Source organism: Drosophila grimshawi, unplaced genomic scaffold (assembly GCF_018153295.1).
Source record: "Drosophila grimshawi isolate 15287-2541.00 unplaced genomic scaffold, ASM1815329v1 contig_44, whole genome shotgun sequence".
Classification (NCBI taxonomy): domain Eukaryota; kingdom Metazoa; phylum Arthropoda; class Insecta; order Diptera; family Drosophilidae; genus Drosophila; species Drosophila grimshawi.
Genome location: NW_025063240.1, coordinates 3045191 through 3065864, shown reverse-complemented (window position 1 = coordinate 3065864; position 20674 = coordinate 3045191). Strand labels below are relative to the sequence as shown.

At 37.8% G+C, this 20674-nt stretch overlaps 1 long non-coding RNA gene across 1 annotated transcript; it reads left to right on the top strand.

Annotated features, from left to right (window-relative positions):
* Positions 1 to 19842: 19842 nt before the first annotated feature.
* LOC122322618 lies at positions 19843 to 20071 on the top strand. The gene is made up of 2 exons (XR_006246717.1): positions 19843 to 19953; positions 20005 to 20071. It is a non-coding gene; the product is annotated as an uncharacterized LOC122322618 (long non-coding RNA).
* The last annotated feature ends 603 nt before the right edge of the window (positions 20072 to 20674 follow it).

The following is a 20674-nucleotide window of genomic DNA, read 5'->3' as shown; positions in this document are numbered from 1 at the left end:
GTAGTTGTCGAAACCAGCACTTTGGTGGTTGCTGATCTCATCCTGAATGTGTTTGACGGTAGCATCGTTTATTAGACATTTAGTGGCTCTAATGCGCATCCTGTTGCGCCTGCCTTGTCATACAGGGTGTCGTCGTCGACGCAGTCGTCGTTGTTGATCGTTGTGCTACCTGAGCCACTTCCGGCTAAAGTCTTTTCGCATCTGTTCCGTCAGGTAGGAAACTGCAACAGCAAACGTCTTTTGCATTATCTGTTTGTTGAAGGGGGGGTTGGGGGGTTGGGGGTTTGCACAACCCTTCCTCTTTGCGTTTTCTTTTTGTGTTTTGGGCAGTTCAAAGTTCATTGCTTAACAATAATCATAATCATCATAATAATAATAATCATAAGAAGACGAGACGTGCCTCACATGACTCACAAATCGTCGTGTAAGGGTTAAATATAGCCTTTTGAGACACCCACACTGTGACTGTGCCCAAGTAACCCCGAAACAAGGACAATGCGAAAGGACAGGCAACAGGGTAGCAAGCTGTTGGTTAGTATTTTGGTGGCTGGGGCTGTTGCCACTTGGGGTATAATTCCTTCCTTGTGGGCTGCTTTGAACTTTTCTGCGTCATCGTTTGTGATTAAATATGCCAACCATACGATGACTATATCTTACATATATACATGTGCCTATATATGTACATATATTCTATATATATATATTTATATATATATATGTATGTAAGTACATACGTTTGTATTTACTTGCTCATGGGGCGAGCATTTTTATTTGAGCTCTTACTTTTCATCAGCTTCTCGTGTTGTTCTTGTTGTTGTTGTTGCTATGAAATCCTTTTTATTTGCCGGGGCTGTTTCTCTGCGTAAACGCAAAATGCGAACCTTTTTATATATACACAATTATTTTTTTTATTTTTTTATTTTTGCTCACTTTTCGCAGACAACACGTAAAACTGGAGAAGGAATCGCTGTCAGGCAATGGCAAAGGCAGGGTGTACGTGTGTGTACGTGTGTGTATGTGTGTGTGTGTGTGGGGGGGGGGGGGGGGTAAATCCCAAAACACACGCCAAATGTAACCTCAAAGGGTTAAACACGCAAAATGCAAAAGCCGACACAAAAATACAGAGTAGAGCAAAAAAAAAAAAACGAGGAAAAAGAATTGAAATAAAAATACAAACTGAAAGCAAAAATATGAAAAGCAATATCTGAAACGCACAAACAGGAGTGAGAGCCTGCATGTGTGTGTGTGTGTGTGTGAGTGTGTGTGTGTGTGTGTGTGTGTGTGTGAGTGTGTGTGTGTGTGTGTGTGTGTGTGTGCAACTTGACTTGGGTCACAACGACTTGCAAAAGTGCCCTACAATTATCGAACTGGCAAAAAAAATCATAATATTTGTGAGAGGATTCTAAAGAACAGAAAGCGGTTAAGCTGTCTTAAAGTGTATCTACTTTTATTTATAATAAAATTAATGATTAGAAAGAGCTTAATCATCTTACAGTGGAGAAGTAGTAACTTTAAAGAATTATTTTTGCAATTGTTTGCAGGCAGCTTGCAAACTTGTCCATTGGCTTATAAACAGCTGTTGACTGTTGAATAAACAAGATTACACAGCACTTTGCAACACCCAACAGCTGTTATATATAACATACATATGTATATATGAGTGTTTATAGTACTATATTTAGTGGGGTAAGTAGCTGTATCAAGTGAAAAGAGCTTACAAAGTGGCATAGGGGGAAACCAGGAAAAATCTCAATCTGACCAAAAATTGTTAAATGCCAGCAGCTTAGTAATAAGGAAGGTAAAAAGTTAAAAAATAATTTATAATTAAGTTCTGTGATCATCTACTTATAATATAACCAAGCCGATCTACAGGGTATAATGTTGTGACAAAAAGAAAATGTTCCAATAAAACTCAAGCATTGAAAAAGATTTCAGATACGTTTTTAAGGGTTTCTTTCGTTGGCATAGGCAAGAGCTCCTTCTGCTGCAAACTAGTTTGGCACTCTTCCAGATAATCGTTGTTTAGAGGATCGTTTTATTATCAGTGCTGGCGATCAGTGCTGGTAAAGGACCCTTTTTATTTATGGGCAGCGTAACCGCACAGTGTTGGTTATGTACCATCAGATTTTCCCCGACTGTTAACCACAGCTATTTTTGGTGCGTTGAGTGCTATGAATTTGTTTGCTAATAGAATCTGAAAAGAACATTTTCGATGCTTTTGTTGTTGAAAAATACGTAATGGCTTTTGTTGTTACTACGGGGTTTTTTTTTTGTGTGTCGTTGCTGTTGTTGTTTTTGTTATTGTTGTTGTTGTTGTACTTGGGTCTTATGTATATTTATCGACAATTTGCCGGGTAGGCCAAGTTTCTTTGAGCTGGGGCTGGGGCTGTGGGCAAGATTATCGCACGCTGGGGTTAAAAACTTCCAATTTAAATTCAATTTCCGTGCAAATGGTCAAAAGTCTCGGCGACAACAGCAAAAATACATAACAAATAAAAAGTAAAAGAAGAAAAAAAAGTACAAAAAATACAAAAAATAAAACCCACCACTTAAGGCGGGTACAAACAGGCGCTGTGAATGGCAAACCGGATATCAAAGCGTAGACAAATACAAAGTAAGCGAAGTAAGCAGGGATATCTCAATGTGTGTGCGAGTGTGTGTGAGTGTAAGGATATGAAGGATGCATGACCATGCAGGCAAAGTCACTTCATTATCGAGATTATCGGCGCAAGTTCAACCCTGCCACACAATGAACACACAAGCACACAGCGAACTCAACAAGGATAACAACAACAAGAGCAGCCAAGCGCACTGTGCACTGTACTCTGCCACTCATCCCGTTTATCCCGCTCATCGTCCTGCTCTCTCTCTCTCTTACTCTTTCTTTTTCTCTCTCTCTCTTTCTGTTATCCTGTGCACACGTTCGCGCGTCAGCACAAATGTCAAACCACTCAGTTCCTGTGCTCAGTTCCGTGTTGGATTGGTATGGGTTGGGTTGGGGCGAGGAGGGTAAGGGGATTGGCATGTCCTTGTCGCTCGTCACGGCTGCTGTGCGCCTGTCTGCCTGTATCCTTGAGTCCTGACTTGACTGCCAGCCATCTCATGCTGTCTTCTGTGTGTGTGTGTGTGTGTGTGTGTGTGTTTGGCCCCAGGACATGCTAATAAAATTGCCGAAAATCCGCCACCAAAAACTTGTGTTCTTGACGAATGTTTTTGATGCCCAGCGGCATTTGAGGCGCGCGATTTGTGCGCGATTTTGAAGCGATTTGCGACTAAACAAATTAAGCGCGTCGAAAGTCACAGCAGATTTATAGAGTTATCAGCCCAGGTTGCAGGGGCAGAGGCAAAAACGGAAATTACTGAAAAAGGGTCGCCAAATGCAATTAATGAATTGTTTTTTGCTTTTATGCTGCAAATATTATTAGTTTTGTGAGCGTGTTTTAAAATGGGCGTGGCTGTTGATTGGGCGGCTAAGTTACGCGGCTGTTGCGGAATCTTGTGTGGCAAACAGCAGAAAACAGACAGCAGCAGCCGCCGCCGCCTCAATGTGGGGTGTAATTCGAGTCTAAATGATGTCACACTGATTGAAATCAAAGCCAGTCGAAGTCAACCTATCGCATTACATAAAACAAAAATTCAACACAACAATATTGAGATACACAATCGTTAGGGCACGCGCGCGCATGTCTAAAGATATTGTATCTGTAAGTTAAAATACTTGAAAAGTGGGCACAACAGCAACAACAACAGCAGCAACAACAACAGCACGACAACAACAACAACGAACAGCAACAAAAAGCGCATAAAAGTTAATTAAATGCAATGCTAAACAAACAACAAAAATAACTGAATGGAACACCGAACATGGAAATGGAAGCGGCCAAAGAGAACGACACAACAACAACAACGAGAACAACAACAATACACACACACACACACTTATACATATATATATATATATATAAATATATATAAATATATATATATATACATATACAAGTACAACACGCACAACAACTGAAGGCAACGAGCTAATCGATTCATTTGAAATTCAATACACAAACACGAGGCACTGCGAGAAGCAGGCACGAAAATCAATATGAAAAGCATAACTGAAACACAAAGTGTCAAATAGACAAACGTCAGAACGAACGTACGAAAACTGGGCATGGTTTTGGGTTGGGGCGGTGCGGGGGGTTGTGTTGGGCGTTGGGTCTGCAAAGTGGGGAAGCTTGCGGGCAAACGGAAACGGTGCCAGGGCTTTGCCTTCCCTCAATTTGAATGTGCATAGTACACTCAGCGAAAATAACGCCTTAATAATTAAGGAACTCCAACCTCTATTTATTTTTCAGTAAGTGAAAAATAGGAATTATTAATTCCAAAGTACAACGTATATTTAATTTATATAAAAACTACAATTTATAAATATTCTATATGTAACTAGAGAATTGTCTTATAAGCATTTTATTTTAAATAATTATGGATTTGCATTAATATTAAAATAAATGAAAATATTTTTGAACAATAGAAAGAAAATGATTTTTTTGGGTTAATTAATTTAGGACAATGATTTCGAATATAAAGAAATATTAATTCTGTGTTTAGAAAACCAAATAAACTTTCAGCATTTCTTATAGTTTTGGGCGCTTTTGTTAAGGGTATTTTTTCTGAGTGTATGTATGTAGCTGCAATTGCTGCAGTCAACCACCAGCCACTAAAAATGTTGACACACTCGGTCTACAGCAGCAGCAGCAGGCAACAACTACAACATCAACATCAACAACAACAACACGAAACATACAACAATCGACAGTCGACAGTCATCATACACATATATAGAGATACAGATACAATTATTCGAGGGTGATGGTGAAGGGGGAAGGAGTGGATCAGAGTGCTCGATTCCGGGTGCTAGTTGCAAGCAAGTCTATTGCCACACTGCCACTGTGGCTGCCATTTTCAATTTATTGTTATTATTAATTTTGCTGCCAAAAAAGGGATGCGACGGCCGGGTTGAGGACCAGCACTGAGCCACAGGACTACACAGGACTACATAGGACTACATGGAGGACTATCGAGCGACGAGTTTATTTGTGTGAAATTCAAATGTAAATACTTGAGGGCGCTTAAGGGTGTCTTTAGGGCTTTATTTGCCCTCATATTGCGACGCAATTTCATTTTTGGTGGTGGCGAAGGTGTAGCTAAAGTTGCAGTTGCACAAACCGAACCTGCTACCCCCAGCTCCCTCACCACCCCCTCCCGCCCATGCTCATTCCTCATTCATCCGTTCATAGCCACAAACAGCCCACACTCCCCACTCCACACCTCCTGTCGCAGCGCTTGCAGTTCTGACCGGTGGCATCCATGCAAAATCAATCGACGCTGGGAAGGCGAACCACTCGCATATGGCTTAAGTCTATTTGAGTTTGTGATTGGGTTTTGCCCTGCAATAGCCACTCCACACGGCATAATGTTTCTGGCAATCTGTTTAATTAAATAAATGCATTTAACTTATTATTCTCGATTCTCATTTGTGTCTAGCTCTTTTATTTAAAGTTAAGTATTAAATTGGTTTATTTCTGAAAAATTTACTTGATGTGTTTGTAAAATATAAGTACAAATATAGGGTATTTTTTAAAGGTCCAACTCTATACATTGCAGTTACAGATCCAAGTTGTCAATTTGAGGGAATTAAATATTGAACTGCCACATGACATTCGTGCATGGTATTCCACCTGATTTCTGTTATCTTGTTATATCTAGGGTATTTCAGAGTCTATAACCTGCGAGCTTCTTGAATGATTTTGATGGCATTTGTCTTGTCATGATGGCGACGACGACGCCAAAGATTAGTCATACAAAGTATTGTTGTTGCCTGGCGCTCTAAGTGGGGGTGGTTAGAGGTAGACAGGGATTGGGGGGATGGACTGCGGGACGCCTGGCGACATTCATTTCAATTGACACGTGCTGTGAAATATGCCTCCACCTATCTATTCGTCTAGCTGCCAACACACCCCACCCTGGCACACCCTCACCCTCTCACCCTCTTGAAGAGACAACGCAGCATTTTTGACGCATAAAAATGCTGAAAATCAAGCTGAGATAATATGAACGCAGTGAGCAGAGTTTGGTGGCGTCAAGCTTAGCCTCATGAATATGAAAATGCTTGGCTAGAAAATAGCTGCCACTGTCTGAGAAATAACGCCTCCCTCCAAGTGCCTCCTTCACAGTCTAGTCTCCCCAGTCTCCGAGGCGAAGGCGGAGTCTGAGACGGGTCTGTTTGCCTAGACTTGCGTCAGCATTAGCTTTTCGCTTACCTCCCCTGCCCGTTAAATACCTTGCCACTGACTTGACTACAACTGCCACAGTGGCTGGCAGCTCCTGCTGTCTTAACATTTACGCATTTGACATTTTTGTCACCCGAAATGGCAGCGGGTGGCCCACAGCGAGGGAAGGTGCTGGGTGGTGTTAGGGGTATTCAACATGACCATGTGCGAGTATTAAAAAATTATATGCCAAATCGAAATTGCATGTTTTACATAAACAACAACAAGCAACAAGCAACAAACAACGATAACAACAATAACCGTCAGCAGCCATTTGAATTTATGTATTTCTAATGTGTTTTTTTTCGCTGACCACCCGCTGTGCCCCGCAATCTGCTTGTGAATGAATACGCCCGGAACCACTCGGAACACTCACTGTATATACATACACACGCTCATGCGAGTGTTTGAGAGTAGATTCTAACCCTTAAGTGCGCATTTATTGCCGTTTATGCGGTTCGTTTCGGCCTCAATGGCTGGGTTACGCATATGATTCCCGTTAGCCTCCACCAATTGTTTGGTAACATTATTTATGGATTTTTGAATGGCTGCGCTTCATGAACCGCATGGATTAAGTAAATGTCAACGATTCATTCTAGGGAATTTGATATGCCAATTATATGGCTGGGCTTATAGATTAGTAAATATCAATCGAGTGCCGATCCTCTCCATATATCATCTGCTTATTAGCTATAACAAAGGGATAAGGGTTATGCCTCTTAAAATTGTCATCAAGTGTTCAACTTTTACACTGTCACTTGACCAAAACTGAACTAATTTTTATATTATGGTTTTACATTAAAACTGCACTCAAAATTGGAAACATTATTTATTTGTTTATCATTTTTTTGACCAAATTCTACTTTTTTTATTCAACATTTATCTAGGTTTTTTTTTTAACAGATAAATTTCAAATTATATTTATTAGATATTGAAACATATAAATACAAGAATACAACTTTCTGGACAAATACTACTACTACTATTTTATCATAATTCATCTACTAGATTAATATATTTTTTAATATCAGAATATTATATATATGCACATTGTATAAATTATAATAATTAAAAGACTTAGATGGAATATCAAATGGAAATTCGTTTCCTTGCAATTTTCCTCTCTTCTTTAAACATATAAATACAAAAATACAAATTTCTGGACAAATACTACTACTACTATTTTATCAAAATTCATCTACTAGATTAAAATATTTTTGTATAAATTATAATAATTAAAAGACTTAGATGGAATATCAAATGGAAATTCGTTTCCTTGCAATTTTCCTCTCTTCTTTTTAAAGGAATTTTTTATGACTTGAGAGTTTGCTTCTGAAAACGATGAATATTAATTGTTTTATTTGAGTAACGTTAAAATGTTTGCCTTTTTCTTCTTTTTATCAGAGGTGCTAATGAGCTCGTAGATTATACAATCGAAGCCCGACTAACGATGTCAAATTGATCACTTTTCATTCGGATTGTTGCACATTTTAATGCAATTAGTTGATAGCACCCCGCGTCGTCGTCAGTTGTCAACTGTATTGATATTTAATTAAAACGATTAATTAATATACACTTAATTTGCAGCATGGACAAGTGGAGACCTCCGACTGGGCGCTGGTAGGCCTCATAGCGGGTGACGCCATGCATAAGAACTGACCCTGAGTCAATGTTGTTGCCAATGCACTCACGATGCACTCACACACACACACACACACACACACACACACACACACACACAACAGTCAAACACACACACGTGACGAGTGTTGTGCTGCAGTCAATATTCAAGTTACTTTTAATGCTCTCTCTCTCTCTCTCTTTCTCTTTGGCTGGCACTCTCAGTATGCATTTATCTTCCTCTCACGCTGCCCTCAACTGTTTTGTTTATGATTTTGTTCCGCCACTGGTTTCTTTTTTAATATACTACCTCCCCAACTACTCCACCTCGTTGCCACTCTTTCAGTGAGTTGCTGCCAAGTGCAGTTAATTCCAATTGGCGACGAGTCGTCGTCGCCGGGTTTCGTTTCGTTGAGTTGAGTTGGTTGCCGGGGTTTGCTTTGCAGTTCTCTTCTGGCTGCCTTTGGCCTCGTCTTGAGGTTTTGTTTATTTGCCTTATGATTTGCATAATTTGTTCTATAATTTATGGTATGCAAGCGTTTTTATTATTGTTCTCTTTTACTTGTCAATTCACTGGTCTGACTTGTCACTCACTTTAGCCCGCTCTGCGCCTCTGATTGAAATGACTTAATTAACTAAATTACGCGCCTGGAATTTAATTGAAAATGAACAGCAACAACAACGGCAACAACAGCAACAACAGCAACAATATGGCCACCATGCCGGAAGCAGCATTGAATGAGGGTTTCAGATTTGGTATTATTTTATAGTACATGTCCGAGACTCTGTCATTAATCACGACTTGTTTCATTTTCCATATCCTGTCCTCTGAACGACATCCCTCAAGTGAAGCATATTCAATTGTCTGTGAGACCTCATCGATATTCAAATCGAATAGGGATTCTTGATTTTGTTTTTCTCTTTTTTTGTTGTTGTTTTTTTTTTTGTTTTAGTTCTGTTTTGTCTTGGCCAATCTAACGATCCGTTAATGCCAGATGGCTTTAATTTATTTGTAAAAATATTTTCCATATCAAAGCAAGAAAAACAAATTTGTGTTTTCCCACATGCAAACTAGTTAAAGTTAGGCACCCCTCCAAAAAAAAAAAAAAAAAAACAGACGAGAAGAAAAAATTAAAAACGAAGCGTGTGCAAGTAAATTTTCATAAACAAATTGATTTTTTGTGGGGCCACAAAATAGACAAAATACATGTGAGTACAACAAATACATATTTCTATTAGATGGGCCAAAAAGAATTCTCGTTTCGAGATGAAAACTGAGCAAGATGAGCAGCGAAACAAATTAAATGCGTTAAGTAAACGAAAATTGTAAATAAAAAGGCCATAATATAATGTATATATGTAGGAATGTACATACATATTGCAACAATAATGAGTTTAACAACAACAATCACGGCACACATCGAACAACAACAATAACAACAACAATAAGAACAAGTGGCAAATGGCATTGACCAATGAAAATATAATTGTGTATGTTGTTTAAAATACTTGGGACTTACATAAATCGAACATAATATAAGTACGCAATAGCTGTCTCAGTTGATTGCCAGCATCATGTTGGAATTGTTTGTTTCGAATACCACTAATCTTTAACTTTGTATATCCTCTATATTTGGCCGTCACTTTGGTCGAATTTGTTAGAGCATTTCCTCACATTTTGATATCATTTTACCTATTTACTATAATTAATTCGAATTTTTATTTTTTATCAAATCTGAACCGATGTTTAAGCTTGAGCCAATTCGGATCTTTCTATTAAGTGTACCCCAATAGCACTCACAAGTCAGTAAGTTTTTGAATATAATTTGTTGTGTGCTGAAAGGTATGCACTATATATTCTCTATAAGCAATGAGACATAAGATCTACTTTCTCATTTTCATCAAATGTGGTAAATCTCTATCTTTATCCCATTAGTAATATATACATTAATAGAAATCTATCTATCTATTTTATATTTATTTATATGTCTATATCTATATCTATATCTATATCTATATCTATATCTATATCTATATCTATATCTATATCTATATCTATATCTATATCTATATCTATATCTATATCTATATCTATATCTATATCTATATCTATATCTATATCTATATCTATATCTATATCTATATCTATATCTATAACTACAACTATATCTATATCTATATCTATATCTATATCTATATCTATATCTATATCTATATCTATCTCTATATCTATAACTACAACTATATCTATATCTATATCTATATCTATATCTTTATATATATATTTCTATATATCTATTCATATATATCTATCTATCTATATCTATACCAACTCCAAACCTTATTTTACACTTTTCTGAATATTTTCACAAATGAAGCTAATGAGCTCACATGATTATCGCAAATTAAAAGTCAACGGATCTGTAAAAGATTAAAGACATTAATGGCTAAGAATTGAGCTGTTCTTTGTTCCCTTTGGGCAGTTTAGTGGCTTTTGATATTTCGAGGTGGCTTAGCTTCGACTAGAACACCCCCAAAAAAGCAACGCCAATCGGCATGCTTATTTGGCGCTTATCCGCTTGTCTTTGACCAAAGCAGAAAAGCAAAACAAAACAGAAAAAAAATCCCAAATCTTTTAATTGTGGCGTTTATTGTTGTACGGACAATCCAAAAGATTCTCGGAATAATTTTCCATTTTGTTGTATTTTTTGCTGTTGTTGTCATTTTGCCTTTTAATTGAGTACACACAACGAAATAAAAAAACCTAAATTTAAATTATGTGCTTATACATTAAAAGCAAGCACAAAGAAGAAGGAGACGCCGAAGAGGCAGACGAGGGCAGCCATCCAACAACAACAACAACAACAACAACAACAGCCACAAAGTGCGTGACCGCCTTGCCTGACTCGAATTCAACCCCTCAGCACCGCCCAGTCCCTGCTGCTGCTGCTGCTACTGCTGCTGCTTCACTGTACAGTCTATACAAAATAAAAATAAAAAAAAAACTCAGTGCCTCTTTCATTTGAATTTTACGCAAAAGCAAAACAATTATGAAATTATTTATTAAATATTGTGAAATCGCTCACTGCACATGGGCACAAGTCTCGTTTTTAGTGTGGCATACGTATAGCAATATCTACATCTACAGATACAGATACGTTCACAAAGATAGAGATACAGCTACAGATACACTGCGATACGGCGACTGGGACTGGGACTGGGCCAACCTTGAGTGTCTGTGCGCGGGCCTTTGCCCGGTACAACAACGAGTACTCGTAGTTGTACTCACACTCACACTCGCACTCATACTCACACTCGCACTCAGACTCGTACTCGTACTCATACTCGCATTCGAACTCGCACTCGCACTCGCACTCGTATTCGTACTCTATTCTAATTGCTGCCATCGCCCATCGTCGCCATCGTCGCCATCGGTGCCCATTGTCGTCATCGTCGCCGCTTGCCGTTTTTGCGGGTGTGAGATTTAAGTCACTTTATCGACAACGCGCCGATTTTGGTCGCGTATCGCGATGTCGCCGTAACAGCTGCCCCCTATACGACTGCTGTGTCCCCTCCCTCTCCCACCAACCCATCCAGCTATAGGCAAGCACCTCATCTGCTCCCGCGTGTGCTTCATCATCTTCTGGCGTTGGCTTTTGTTCGCAGTAGCGCTCGCCTATATATATTTCTTCAATAAATTTTCAGTTTATTCGGTTTATTTATTTACTTATATTTGCTATTGCTGTCCGCCCCAAGACCCCCAACTCACCTCGACCATAGTTCACTTCACAATTCCCTTTGCATTGCTTTTGTTTTCGCTTTGTTTCTTCTGTGCTTTACGATTATTTCTCTCAGTCTTGCCCATCGCACCGCTCGCCACCGCACCGCAACCGTCGACCACCCCCCTGAGTCTTTGTCGTAGTCGTCGTCGGCGTCGTCAACGTCTTCGTAATTGAATTTCAACTTGTTTGCATTGTCGACGATAATTCGTCGAGCTATTTTGCGTATTGAGATCAGGGCCTCATCAATTAGTAAATTAATTTTATGCGCAGCGCTCTATGGAATCCTAAGTCGTTGCTTAGATTGTACAAAGACTTCTCCAAAAATATTTTAGAATGCCTATTAACTCAAATTCTTAAACCAGATCATTGATACAAACAATGATTATAACATTCTGATTTTTGTTTGCTGTACTATACAAATTATTGAGGATATGCAACTCCACAAATAATATTACAAAGTTAATTTGATGAGGCAAAAAAGGCATCAACCGAATCGTGTAATAATATTAATATGTTAAATGCATTAGCGTTGACTTCTGTGCATAAATTGTATGCGTTATCTATTTGCAAATTTGTTTGGTTGTTGTTTTGCATAAAATATTAAAATTTTGCACTACTTAATTAACAACAGTTGTGCGTTATTCATATACCCTATACTTATTAAAGTGGCCCAGAAGGGTATGTTCAGGTTTTCCAATACATGAGATAACATTCAAGATATTCAAATGTATTCATATCAAGACAAATTTTGTTTTCAATGTGAATATGATGCTTAACAAGGTATCTCATAGCATAGTTTGCATATATGAATTTTGACATTATAATTCGTATTTCAAAGAGAGCAGCAAAAAGTGCATAAAAATAATTAAAATTAAATGCGAACAAAAAATGTATCAGAAATGTATTATATGTGTGCAACATATAATGTGATAATTCAATCAAAATTTGAGATATCGAGGAATGTTGCAAGTGTATATGTGGCTGTGTGTATTTTAATCTTTATTATTTAATTTGTCGCTTGTTGCATTTATTTACGGTGTGTTGGTTTTTTTTTTCTGGCCTCGTTTCGCATATGGCAAATTTATGCAAATGCGATTAAATGTTTTCATTTTAAATGCCAATGATTAACGCCACAATGTGACATTATTATTATTTATTATAATTATTATTTTTTCAAATGTGCGGCAATAATGTGTGACAGTTGTTGCATGCGTGGCATGCACAAGTTCTTCACTTAAAGCTTTAAGCACTTAGCTACATTGTGACACGTGTCGTATGCTTAATATTTGAATATTCAAATTAAATGCAACTTCCTATGCTATTCTTGTGAATATATATATATATATATATATATATATATATATATATATATATATATATCTTAACCTACCAAAGACAGCCAAGCTATGGTTTACTATCGCATTTCCTGAGGGAGTCGACAGAGCTTGAACAATAAATTTGCCGATTTGATTGCTGTTTGTTGTTCTTGTTTATTATTATGTCTGATATCAATAATGAATTAAAACATATTAAATAAACAGAAATTAATTATGCACAAGATGTTTTGCAATGCGGACCATTGAAGCAGTTTTCTGCAATTGCCAATGGCAGACAGTCAAGGGCTGACATAAGGAAAAGGCACACACTCACACACACACACAGTTGAAGTGTGTGCAACAGATTGTGAAATGCCGTCGTCATTGTTATTTATATCGGAATAACAAGGTAATAACTGCACACTTAAGTATGCAAATAGCCGAAAATCATAAATACATAGTAAACACCTACACACTCAAAAGCCGTGTGTGTGTGTGTGTGTGTGGTGTGTGTGTGTGTGTGTTGATTGCACATGCAAATGTTATCATTTGTGATTAGTTACAGTCTCGAAATGCTAATGCCAAAGGCGGCATCCACAAGACAGCAGCTCACTTTTTGGTTTTGGTTTTGGTCTTGGTTACTACAGCTATGTGTTGTGGGAGTGTGTGTGTGTGTTTGTAAGTGTGTATTTAGAATTTTGAAATTTCATCTTTGACTTGGCTTAACCGTTTGCAATTTCAGTTGTTTATTGTGCTTGTTATCTGCCATTTCCTGTCCTGCTGTAACCGAAAATTAAGTTTTTGCTTCGATAATTTATGGATGGGCTCATTTGTTTGCAACTTGCTTACTGCATTTTAATGCTCCTGCAATTGACATGGCAACAATTAATTAATTATTAAACAAAAACATATCAAATAACAGAAAATACCATTGCGATTATCATCCACTGCTTACTTATTTCACATTGATACTCTGTAAGAGCTCACACAGGATGATTAATATTAATATTGTAAGCTGTCCAGCATTACCAGAACAGAGTTACTCTCTTATTACTGTTGGCTTGCGAAAGTTTGAATAATACATTTTATATGACAATTTGTATATCTGGTTATAAAATGTAAGAAAGGAAAACTTCTCTTTCTGGAGAACGAAGAACAAATTTTACCCAAAAACAAAAACGAGATTTCCATTGCACTACGAGAACTGGAAAACCAAGAACCTCAACTGCATGCTAAAGAATGGAACAAAGAGACTGTAATTTACTCGGGAACATGTTTGTCAAAAAAGGTAGACGACAGCCCAAGGTAGTCCTCTGATCCTATATAATGGAGTATTGAGACACATTCTCACGAATGGAGCGTGTTTCTGGTGGCCAGCGTTAAGATAGGAATGAATTGCTAAAACTCGTTCAAATATTCAAAGAATTGTATGAACAACGGAATGAAATGAGATCATGCTCGTTATTAGATTTGCTGACCATTGATCTTAACATAAGATCGATGGTAGCCAAAACACAGACCAAGACCGACTTCAACACATCTATTAACACATCATTATCCAGGGCAGACTGAGCAGTGAGCAACAAGAAGTGCCCCTCTATACAAACGCGTCCAACGGAAATACTTTCTATTATACTATATATACATATGGACAACTTCATATTATCCATTTTCATATATCCATGGTATTAACAATGTAGCTTACTTGTCAATTTTGAGGGCATCCTGTAACTGCTTCAGACAACGATCGATTTTGCGCTCGCGCACTTGAGAACCGTACTTCGAGGATGCATAGGGATCCGTCGGAAAGCTTAAGTATTGATGTGCATCGAAGGTGAACAGGCAGGAGTCGTCTGATGAGCCATTGCTGGCCGTGTTAGTCGCCTCAGCTGCTGACTTATTCATCATTCACTTTTTATTGGTTTTGCACTTTTGTGTATTACGCATACGCCACGTTGTCTGCTGTTGCTGGGGAGCCAGCGATTTGTAGAAGATCTTAACGCGATGACTTCGTGGTAACAACTGCAACTGGGCAAGTGGAGAATTGGCTATGAACGGCTTAGTCGATCGACTTCTTTGTCTAGTTGTTGGCCATTGGCAGTGATTATTGTTTTTAAAATTTTATATCGCTTTGGTGCCAGGTAGCAGTTATTACAGTTGGCTGGCAACTACGTCATCAATAACAGTCGCTGCATATATGTATAGATACTTTCACTATTTTGCTGGTTCCAACTCTGGCTTAAGACTGCAAAAGATATTCAGTACTCTGGATGCATATGAAGTATACGTCATGTTGTCGATATCAGATTTCATTTCTCAGTAATCGACGACAAATTCATTATATTGCAACGCAATCCCTAAGCAAATAAGCTCGTGCAGACATTGTTATTACAGGTTTCTAACTGTGCCATATTGAAAACGAACATTTGTTGGCCTAGCTAATGCACAGTTGGCCGACTCTCAAGTAAAGCTACATTTACGACATTACCGATGGATGATGGCAACAACTGTTTTTAATTGTATTCAGACTTTGACTGTAAATGTGCAATATATTAATTTTTGTTGTATAGATCATCTTAGAGATGGTATGTGTTAGCAGACAGTTTGATTCCATTTTCTCTGTCAAATAATATGTATAAAATAATTGAATATCTACTCAACTATGCCGTACCTAAATTCATAGACTGAGTATTAATTAGAATTATGTTAGACCTTGCATTTACATAGGTCAATCACTGAAAGACAACAACAACAGAACACAAGTTGGTTGTCGATCATTATCAGCTATTGTTCTTGTATTGGAGGTTGCCAAAATATGACTTGTAAAATGATGTCACCATCATACATACATACTTCATATCAGCGAGCAAATACATTGCCCAAATAAATAACCAAAGGGTAGAATATAGAACATATACGCGCACATATACCCCGTATGTAAAAAATAATGCTAGAGTCAAGTTTTGTTTATTTTTCGTTTCGATTATTATTTTCTCAAAAGAAGAATCAGCAAACAGGAATATTAAGTAGACTCTTTTATTATAATTTTTTAAGAAAATTAGACCATGTGAATATATAGACAATTTCCTGATGTTGCCGCCAAGATAAACTAAAGGCATTAAGTATTTAACTTTAGAATACCTGTTCCATAAAGTTGTCTCTTATCGGCCGTTGTAGTCCTTACAGGGTATTTCGCAGGCACATATTTGAAATTGCGATTATGTATAATATTTTCTGTTATCCTTGCTGGCCAATAGCTTTCAGTTGATTTACTCGCCAGAGGTCATTGAGGTAATGCCTCAAATATTTCCATCTATCTTTCCACCCTCCTTATCCCTGCCCCCTTCTATGCCGTTCGTTTCTCTGCCTCTGTCATGTGCGGGCTGCGGAGCTGCGAGTAAAAGTGACCTCATTTGGAGAAGCTCAGTTCTCACTATGGCCGTACATTCTGTTTCAGTTTTCCATATTTAAGTGTCCTTTCGCATTGCGTTGCTGTCGTTCCTGTGTTGTAGGCGTTGCCCACTCCTCGCATTTGTCCAATATCCCGCCTCACTCCCCTTGAGTTGCTTTCGCTGCTGCTTCTTGTTGTCCTGCCTTTATTTTGTTTTGTGTGCATGTAACTTGCTGGAAAATTAATAATAATAAAAAGGGCAACAAGAAGAAAACGAACGAAAACACCTACACTTCAGAGGAGTGTGTAGGGAGGGGCAGGGATGGGGGTGGCTTTAGGTCAATGGGAGGGTAACAAATACACGCGTGACCCTATTAAATGTGTGCTAATAAAAGCACGGGTCTCCAAATAAATGGCCATGACGACACTGAACGCTTTCTGCTCGAAATTTTCAGAGCTCAACTGAATCCAAACTGAAGTTTTAGGTGCTCAGCCCCCAAGGGAGCATGGCTGGTGAGAGGATGGATGGTGTAGTGATGTCTTCACGAAATTCTGTGAAGTGGGCGTAGCAAACCAAGAAAAATTACTTAAAAATTCAAGAGAAATTCTGCTGATGCTGATAATAATAATGATGATGATAATGATAATGTTGAAAACAAAATCAACGCTCACAAAGCGATGGCTGAAGGCTGTAGGATTTTCGGCATAAGGAGAGACGGAGAGAAGGAGGAGCGACAGAGTGGCGGAGTGGCGGAGTGGCAGAGGATGGCAACTTCCTATTTGCGCTGCTAAAGGTCAACTTTTTTCATTTGCAACGTGGTCATTTATAAAATCTGCGAGCATTATTAAACAACAAAAGAAAAAGAAAACGAAAACAGTCGAGAAAGCGTTGACTGTACTACATAAGAGGACTACGACTACATAAATTTATATACACTTTATACCGTATACATATACACATACATACGAAATATATATAAATATAAGGGTACATGCATTCAGTTGGGCCCGCGATTTATCAAATTAATGAGTATCATTCTATTTTCATTTCATTTTCCATGCGCCAGCGAAGGACACCGAAAAATACGAAAGAAAGAAAATATAGTAAATGGCAAGTGACCCATCGAGTAGGCCAGATACATAGAGAAAGAAAAGTATAGAGCTATGAAGTGCGAATAAAAATGAAGGTAACTTTTTTCTGAGCCTGCCACAGTCTTATGAAAATGAAAACGAAAACGAAAAGGATATGAATAAGCTGCAAACTTGGCTGCCAATTTCGCGTACAAAAGAGTCCGATGCGAGCTTGAATCTTTTGGCCAATGAGTTTCTTTTTGGCGTAACCAAAGTGAGTGCAAATGTTGTTAGACCATCGCCAACAAGAACACATAGAAAACGGAGCAGCGTCGATGTAAGCGTCGACGTTGGCGTTGGCGTTGGCGTTAGAAACTAATGTGGGCGATTACATAAACAGGACACACGAAAGGACGTACCGGCAGTGGGGAGGAATGGACATTTGCCGTGTAAGCAAACACACCCAAAAGGCAAATAGAAACACCCAACAACTGAGCATAAATCCTGACCAAACCCATGCACAGGACCTGGGCCCCAAAAGGATATGCCAGACACAAGCACTTTGCATGCCCGTGCCCATGGAAAGGTACAAATAAAGTGACCAACCCAGAAGGTCTACAAGAAAAAGGAAATACATATAATAATAAAATACTTTGCCAAAACAAAAAAATATAACAAAAAAAAAAAAACAAAAAAAAGAAGAGTAACCAGCAAAGGACTCGGAGACGGCACCGAGACTGAAAAAAGGAAGCCAGAGCGAATTGTTTTATATCCCTCATTTGTCCATTTAATGGCTGAAACGAGCCAACCCCGGCAGCAGCAGCAGAAGTAGCAGAAGTGGACTGGAACCAGGACTCGAAAGCAAACACAGCAAAAGAGAATCGACAGACAGCAAAAGGATGGCTGAGAAAAACGCAACCAAGCAAAGTGAAAAAGAATATTGAAACACTAATAAAAATAAGGATAAGCAGAGAATGCATTAAGTAAAATATAGAATAAGTGGGGTAGCATCGGAACGGAAGCTTTACCCACAACCCCACCTCCAATCTCCCTCTTCACTTGCTCAATGGCCGATGGGACGTATGAGATTGGTCTGCTTGACTTGCTTGGTGTTGGGTCGAAAATGGACACGGGTACGGCTTGGGCCACAGATTGGATCGCTTTGGGTCCTCGGGGGTTGCAGCACACATATTCGAACTCTTAGTTTAATCATAACAATAATTCACCCTTTTCGGTTTAACCAACTTTAGTTGTGCTCTCGATTGATATTTTTACCAGTTCCCCTTACCCATTACCAACGGCTCGAGCTGAGTGGACAGAAACATAAATTTCTCGGTAGCTATGCAACTTTAATGTTGACAGAGATCAGCTCTATATTATCGATACTCTCTAGAGATGGCATAGTTCAGTTGATTATGCAATTATTTTGATTCGATCCATTTCCCTAATACTTACATATAAAACAAAAAAAAACATTTTTTTATGCTTTAAACCGAATAATTGGATTATTAACGCATATTAGCTACAACAGCAATTTTTTGCATATAAAATACGTTAGCAAAATGATAAATAAATGTATTCTTGGATCCAAATCTCTGAACAACATGCAGTTCAAAGCCTTCGTACTTCTCGCCGTATATGCAGCTATGAGCAGTTGGTGCTTTGAACCACCATGTTACGGTAAAGGATAGGGATAAATCAATTCACCGATTTAATGTAAACTATGTAAATTAAGTTGTTGAAGGACTGTTTAATAATGTTAATATTAATAAAATATTGGATGAAGAGTCTCCATGGAATGTGTTTTGCTACTTCTTTTATTCTTTTTGAAACATTCATTGAAATGTTCTTCTGAAATCCATAATTCAAATATATTGTAAGCTTGGAAAACTTGCAATTGGATGCATATTATTCACTTCTACTTCACAACACAACACTCGACAACTGCAACTTTAACTAAGCCTATAAATTGACCAACCCAGAAAGTCCACAAGAAAAGGGAAATACATGTAATAATAAAATACTTGGCCAAAACAAGGTCGTGCTCTCGATTAATATTCTTACCAAATTGCTAAGCAACTTTAATGTGACGGAAACTGTCCTGTGTCATGGACGCTCTCTAAAGGTGACTTTTTAGTTGATTATGTAATTATTTTGATTTGATATACTTACATAATATTTACACGTAAGCCAAGAAACAATTTGTGTGTTTTAAAATGATAAATTGGATTATTAACACATATTAGAACATATACAACGCTACAACAGCATTTTTTGTGTAGAAAATAAGCTCGGAAACTGGATCTAATTCCTTAAGCAAGATGCAGCTTAAAGCCTTTCTACTTCTCGTCTCTGTTGCACTGAGTACTAGCGTTGACGCACTATGCAAAGACTGATCAAAATAGGTGGCTCACCAAATCATTAATACATCAGTTCACAGATATAAAGTAAGTTTAAATTTGAAATATTTGTAAGCAAAATATACCAGTTGTTTCTAGGCTAGCCTGCGAATGCATATTCCTGCATTTTCCTGTACACATTAAAATTTAATTAAAAATGTCAAAAGTCAAGAGAATATTTCTACTGGATTGTATACGGTATCATAAATAACTATATCAACTATAGTACTTCAATGCATACTTTAACAACGTGCCTAACCACAGATTGTTGCTAAGAGATACAGAGGCAACACATACAGCAATAAATATATGTATTGAACGATACATATATAAAAAGTTTAATAAAAATGATTTTAAAACTGAGAGACTAGTTGTATACAAATAGACATGTAGGCAGATGGACATGGTTGGACTTGGTTACTGAAACATATCTACTTAGAAAAGTGTAATACTAAAGGAACAATTGCTCTTTGAATGGATTACTTGAGATTTTATAAACTCAAAGCCTGGACAGAACTCACAGTAGATACAATAATAATAATAATGCCCGGATAAATAGACTCCGTAGTAAAGTGTCTAGTTTGAATATTATTTAAAAATTAAAAAGTCAAAAAACTTGAATAGAAGAAATATAAATGACGGCTATGCATTAATAGGCATAATTCAATTAGTAAAGCATATTAGAAGATACCCTACAACAGCACATTCTTAGTATACAATAGGCTCGGAGACTGAGTACAATAATATGCGATCCAAATCTACTAAAATA